General features: G+C 39.0%; 1 pseudogene; it reads right to left on the minus strand.

Annotated features, from left to right (window-relative positions):
* Positions 1-1,518: 1,518 nt before the first annotated feature.
* Positions 1,519-7,338, minus strand: part of LOC103204595 — a 31,498-nt pseudogene continuing 25,678 nt past the window's right edge.

Raw genomic sequence — 7,338 nt, forward strand, 5'->3', positions numbered from 1 at the left:
CAGTTGCTAGGACTAATTGTTTCCATGAATTTTGGTTTTCTTCATTTTTCTTTGCTCTGGATGAGGAGAGACCCATCATTGCATCTAGATGGCAGCTTGTTTCTTCTCATTTTGAGTCATGCCATATCAACAAATGACGGTCCTGAAAGTTTTACTCCATCCACGTCATTAAGGTCAACTCTACTATGAGGAGGCAGCCCTTCCCCCGTCATATTTTAAATGCCTTCCAACCTGAGGGGCTCATCCTCCAGCACTATATCAGATAGTGTTCCACTGCTATTCATAAGGTTTTCACTGGCCAGTATTTTTTAGAAGTAGAACACCAGATCTTTCTTAGTCTTTCTTAGTCTAGAAGCTCTGCTAAAACCTGTCCACCATAGGTGACCCTACTAGTATTTGAAATACTGGTAGTGTAACTTCTAGCATCACAACAGCATGAAAGGTACCACTATATGACTAATTGAGAGATGAGTAGTGGCTGTGAGAATTAAGGACCTACAATTTATTTTCTCTTTAGCATATAGTATTTCTGGATATTTATGATACTTTACAAAGCATTTTTGCTATGCATTCCTCCTACCTTGTTTTCTTCCTTTACCTGGATGCTATCACACTTAGTGATCCCTGATACTTACTACTTACGTTGTTTCACTTTAGGTTATAATAGCTCATTTACTCACCCAAGATTTAAACTTATCTTATTTTTAAACTTACTTAAAATATTTAAATCAGTCCAGTTATATTTAAAATCATTAGGGTAGTATATTAATTCACATCTGAAAAAGGCTTAGATGTTGGCTGGCATGATGGAAAATTTGACATTTGTCCAAGTAAATTGTTGTTATGTGCTGCCAAGTCAGATCTGACTCATAGCGACCCCTCCCTGGGTTTCTGAGACAGTATCACTATGGAAGTAGATTACCCAACCTTCTTACTGAGGAGTGGCTGGTGGGTTTGAACCGCCAGCCTTCTGATTAGCAGTCAAGTGCCTTAGGCACTATGCCACCAGAGCTCCTATCCAAGTAAATTATTGGTATTTAATTTCTCTATACTCTGTACTCCAGGTCATATCTTTCCAGAGGCATAAAAATAAAGAAGACTGAAGGAAAAGGAAGTGAAGAAAGAATCATTTAACCATTCTGTTTTTCCACTCAACATGGTTTGTATTATAGAATTAAAGTCAAGATTATTACCATAAAATGCTAATTTCCAAGACTTTAAAAATATATTGCTTACAGCGTTTCGTGTAGTTTTAAGTAGAAAAGAAATACACTATACCATATGTTCCTAGCGTATTGCAGAAAAAGTGATGTCTCATTCACCAACCTCCTTTTCCAGAACACCTCCATTTTGACCCCTGATAACACTTGGATTATTACACTTGGTTACGATCTTTCTTTCCTAAACATGATTGATACTTTCCCACTTCCAGGCTGTTTCTCATGCTGTTGGCTTTTCCCGGAATGCCCTGCCTTCCCTTTAGACAGGCCTGTAGAAGGATGACTCAGTTGTCTTTTTTTAAAATCTTCCTGTGGAGGAGGTCTTTTGTAGGAAAATCAGCATTAGCTTTGGAACCAGCCAATTCCGCTTCCGGGTGTGATTGCCAGATTCATTCCTTACCAGCTCTGTGACTTTGGCCAAGTTACATCTATGAGCCCCGGTTTCCTTACCTATAAAAGGAAAAATGGAGATAAAAATATAACCTGTAGGGTTGTTGTGGGAATTAAATATGACAAGGGTTACAAGCTGTTTATTGAAATCCAGCCGTCAACAAATTATTTTTCTCTTCTCCACAGGGTTTGTCCTCTTCTTCACAGAACCCCCCTTATATGGAAATGATTCTTCCCTCCTATTTTCACATTATAGTTCTTTGTGTGTTATAATACGTGTCCCTGTTTGCCAAAAGTTATTGATGTAGGTTTCTCTGCTCCATCCTAGGTTGCACATTACTAGGAGGACAGGATTGGTTCTTATGTTTGCAATTTCCACTTTGTACCTAATACACGCTTAAGAAAAGTTTGTTGATTTTAAATGAATTATAATTTATTTGGAGTTTGGATGCATTTGATTCATTTTTAAAGCATCCATTAAATACACTACTTACTACTGTGTCAGGCTAATAGAAATGAAGTAATGAATAAATCCAGAGAAGGGGTTAAAGAGCTTGTGCAGTATATTAGACTGTGCTATCTTGCTGCCAAAATATTTAGAATGCAAGCTAGAACATGGTAAATATATAGGTTAACTACTGGGAGTCAGCCTCCTTTCCCAGAGTTAGGAGAGATTCTGTCTGGTTGATCAGGGAAGGATGCATAGAACACATTCAGAGAAGGTGCCAATTTTAATATTGATGGATAGGGAGCTCTTGAATTGGCTAACAGGACAGTCTTTAACATGGAAATGGACTCAACAGTTATGTGCTTGGAGGACCAGATGCTAGAATTCTGTGGCTTTGGATGTTGTTGTTATGTGCCGTCAAGTTGGACCTGACTCATAGTGACCCCTCCTTGGGTTTCTGAGGCAGTATCACTACAGAAGTAGATTGCCCCATCTGCCTTCCTAGGAGTGGCTGGTGGGTTTGAACCGCCTGCCTTCTGGTTAGCAGTCAAGTGCCTTAGGTGCTTTGGATAGGAAAACTAAAAAAGGAAGACTTGGACCGCCACTGTTGTGTTGTTGGTATTGTGAAAAGCTTTTGCTCCAGGGCTGTGATGCAGCATCAATATTTTACACTGAAAGCCCATCTGATGGGTAGGTATATCCTTGCACTCCTGAGGAAAGATGTATGCATTTACTTTGGTTCTTCGTTGGCAACAGAGTTTTATATCACCTGGACAGGCTAATTATGGCATATTTCTGATCATAAAGAAATCCAGAAAGCAGAGGCCCTAATTCCTGCCATTTGGTTGGCTGTCAGACCTTGACCTTCACTCCAAGCCCACTTGGGCTTCTTTCTCTCTCTCATTGTTTCTCCTCTAAAAAGCAGCTGCTTATGTCTTTAAATCCATTTCACGTTAGTTCTTCTGAAAACCATCACAAGTATTATGATGCCAGCATGTCTGAGCATGCTCCTAGTATGAAAAGAGCACCATGGAGCCACATCAGAAGATGTTTATCTTATTATGATTCAGATACAGAACAGAGAATCTGGGCTTAGAAGTTACTTATAAGCAGCAGCTCTATTTAGCCACATCAGTAATCTTGATCTTTATTTCTTAGGAGATGAGAATAGAAAGACAATAATTGTTACGTCCACATAGTACCAAATCCATAGTGCAGTTTGCACAAATACAGATTTTAAAAGATAGATTGGCATACAGTAGATAGAATTGAAATCCAGAGTAGGTGTCAATAGATGTCTAAATGAATAAAAGATTGTGATGATTAGTAATTGTTTTGTCAAAGATACACAGAAAAATTCTAGTTGGAATATTGAACGTGATATTCAACTCTATATTCATTTCTCTGAACATTTACCAACAGCCTGTTTGAGGAACTGAATTTTGCCCTCTGAGTTACATGGTACCAAAGCTAGCCTGTGCTTATGCTACAAACAATGGGGACAAACAATATTGCTTTCTAGGTAGGCCATCTCTCCTGTAATGAGTCACCTAGGTAACCACACTGACCTGGAAAAGAGAGCCCAAGCTCAGTTTTCCATGCATCTTGGTGCTAATGGCCTCTTTAGGACAATAATTTAATTTTCTAGTTGAGTTCATAAAATGCTAGTACTCTTGGCTTATAAATGTCTTTAAAAAATAATCATATTTGCTTCCAGGACAAGTGGTCATAAGCAGAGCAGCCTGATCTTAGAAGGACATTTAAATTCACACCCGAAATACTAGAAGGCACCTAGGCTAATTATGTATCAAAAGGTTTAAAAAAATTTTTTATTAGCTATTTAGCCACTCCTCGGAAGGAAGGTTGGGCAATCTACTTCCATAGTGATACTGCCTTGGCAACCCAAGGAATATGAGAATAGAGAGACAATCATTGTTATGTCCACATAGTACCAAACCCATAGTGCATTTTGCACAAATACAGATTTTAAAAGATAGATTGGCATACAATAGATAGAATTGAAATCCAGAGTAGATGTCAATAGATGTCTAAATGAATAAAAGATTGTGATGATAGTAATTGTTTTGTCAAAGATACACAGAAAAATTCTAATTGGAGTATTGAATGTGATATTCAACTCTATATCCATTTCTCTAAACACTTACCAGCTATGAGTTGGGTCCAACTCAACGGCACATAACAACAACAACAACATTTCTTTAGGAAGATCATGCAAACACCTTTAGATTCTGATCATCATTGTTACTATGGTATGTTATGCCATATAATATGGATGTCACATTGAGTTTTATTATTTTTAAAATTCGTATTATGTAAACAGTTATAGAACTTTAGCATTTGCTTGTTACAGTGTCAGTGCTTTTCTTATTTTGAAGGCTCTTTCCTATTTCTGCAATTAACACCATCAGGGAAAGGATACCCAGATATTTTTATGAACACTTGAATTTCTTTCCCAGAGTTAACTCAGAGGTATCTCATCTTGTTGATACCTTAAGTGTTAGGAACTACGTATCTTTCATAGGTTCTGTGTAGAATTTGGCATATAAGGTACACTTGACCCAAGCCATGGTATTTTCAGTTGCCTCATATGTATGTGTAAGCTAGACAATGAAAAAGGAAGAATTGATGCCTTTGAATTGTGGTGTTAGTGAAGAATACTGAAAATACCATGGACTTCCAGAAGAATGGACAAATCTGTCCTGGAAGAAGTACAGCTGGAATGCTCCTTAGAAGTGATACTGGCTAGACTTCGTCTTACTTTGGTCATATCAGAAGAGACCAGTCCCTGGAGAAGGATATCATGCTTGGTAGATTGGAGGGTCAGCAAAAAAGGGGAAAACTCTTAATGAAATGGATTGACAGAGTGGCTGCAATGATGGGCTCAAGCAGAGCAAGGATCGTGAGGATGGCGCAGGACTGGACAGTGTTTTTTTCAGTTGTACATGGCATCTGTATGGTCGAAATGGACTCGATAGCATCAACAACAGTCGTGCCCAACTAATACTAATAGTGATGATGGCCCACATCATGTCTTCCTCTTCCTCATAATCTGCAAGAACACAAGTTTGTTGGACTGTATTTTCCCATGTGTAACAATGTGGGTACAGACCATCCACACCTAAGTACATTTTTATGCCTTGTGGAAAAACCTGCTGGTGTTGAAAATGTTGAACCCTGCATTCTTCTTGTGCATGGGGATCAGTCAGGCCTGGAACAAGTTAGGAAACTTTTCTGTTTTGATGTGAGACTGAAATGCTGATGAACTGCTGTTTCTTGCTTTTGCCCATCCCTGGATTAAGTTACAATGACAGTAAAATATTGGCCTTTTCAGCAGTACTCATAGTCAGGAAAGCATTCTTTAGTGCTTATATCACTCTGATTATATCCTGCATCACATCTGAGTGGTTTCCCATGACTCTGTTTCCTTATAGTCATCATGGGTGTTTCTGCTTCCCTTTGACCCATTTCAAAAGCTTAGCATCTCTTCTTGGTTCTGCTAAATAGTTCATAAATTTTAACATTTACTGAGTATTTACTAAATGCTAGCTATGTTCTGAATGCTTTACATGGTGTAATTCATTGAGTCCTCAGCAACTCTATAAGGTAGGTGCCATTATTATTCTCACATTTGAGTTGAGGAAACTAAGACACAGAGATATCAAGGACTTTACTTAAGGTTAATGTTGCAGAGTAAGTAGTAGAACTAGGATTTGAACTCAGGCAGACTGGCCAGACAAGCCCATCCGTAACTTTTAACCTTGCCCAAGATCACATTCCTTTAATGTCTGCTAGACATACGGATGTGGTGCCATTTCTATGAAGTCATGATATCTAAAATTAAACTCTGTTGGGAGAGAGTTTGAAGTACTGGAATACTTTGAGAGAATTTGAGCTCTTTTACCTAACAACTCTGTGATTAATGGCAAGTATATCTGTTGAGGTTCAACCAGAGAACTTACCTGTTGTGGGGCTGAGTAGGCAAGACCGAAATTCATGGGTAAGGCCTTCAGGAGTGGCAGACTGGAACTCTCAGGCATGGACTGAAGCTCCTGTCCACAGGCAGAATGTCTTATTCAACAGGGAAGCCTTAGCTTTGCTCTTAGGGCCTTTCAACTGATTAAATCAAACCCATTCAGATTATCTAGAATAATCTCCCTTATTTAAAGTCAATGAATTATTGTTTCATTGTTGTTAGGTGCTGTTGAGTCGTCTGACTCATAGCGATGTCATGTACGGCAGAACGAAACACTGCCCGGTCCTGTGCCATCCCCCCAGTCCTGAGCCTATCGTTGCCACCACTGTGTCAATCCATCTTGTTGAGGGCCTTCTTTTTCATTGTCCCTCCACTTTGCCAAGCATGATATCCTTCTCCAGGGAATGGTCCCTTCTGACAACATGACTGAAGTAGGTGGGAGGAAGAGGTCTGGCGGTTCTTGCTTCCAAGGAGCATTCCGGCTGTACTTTTTCCAGCAGATTTGTTAGTTCTTTTAGCAGTCCATTGTACTTTCAGCATTCTTTGACAGTACCACTCAGAAGCATCGACTCTTCTTTGGTCTTCCTTATTCATTGTCCACCTCTCACATGCTTATTGAGGTGACTGAAAATACCATGGTTTGTGTCAAGTGCACCTTAGTCTTCAAGGAAACATCTTTGCTCTTCAGCACTTGAAAGAGGTCCTTTGCAGCAGATTTGCCCAATGCTATACGACATCTGGTATCTTGACTGCTGCTTCCATTGGTGTTGGTTGTAGAACCAAGTAATGTGAAGTCTTTGACAACTTCAAGCTTTTCTCTATTTATCATGATGCTGTTTATTGGCCCAGTTGTGAAGATTTTTGTTTTCTTTATATTGAGGTGTAATCCATACTGCAGACTGTAGTCTTCATTCTTCATCAGTAAGTGTTTCAAGTCATCCTCATTTTCAGCAAGCAAAGTTGTGTCATCTGCATAACGCAGGTTGTTAATGAGTCTTCCTTCAGTCCTGATGTGCTATGTTCTTCTTCTTATAGTCCAGCTTCTTGGATTATTTGTTCAGCATACTGATTGAATAAGTATGGTGAAAGGATACAACTCTGACACACTCCCTTCTTGATTTTAAACCATGCAGTGTCCCCTTGTTCTAGTTGAATGACAGCCTCCTGGTCTATGTACAAGTTCCTCATGAGCACAATTAAGTGTCTGGATTCCCATTCTTCTCAATGTTATCCATAATTTGTTATGATCCACACAATCAAATGCTTTTGCATAGTCAATAAAACAC

Source organism: Orycteropus afer, unplaced genomic scaffold (genome assembly GCF_000298275.1).
Source record: "Orycteropus afer afer isolate SDZICR_OR568_19922 unplaced genomic scaffold, OryAfe1.0 scaffold00254, whole genome shotgun sequence".
NCBI classification, from domain to species: Eukaryota; Metazoa; Chordata; class Mammalia; order Tubulidentata; family Orycteropodidae; genus Orycteropus; species Orycteropus afer.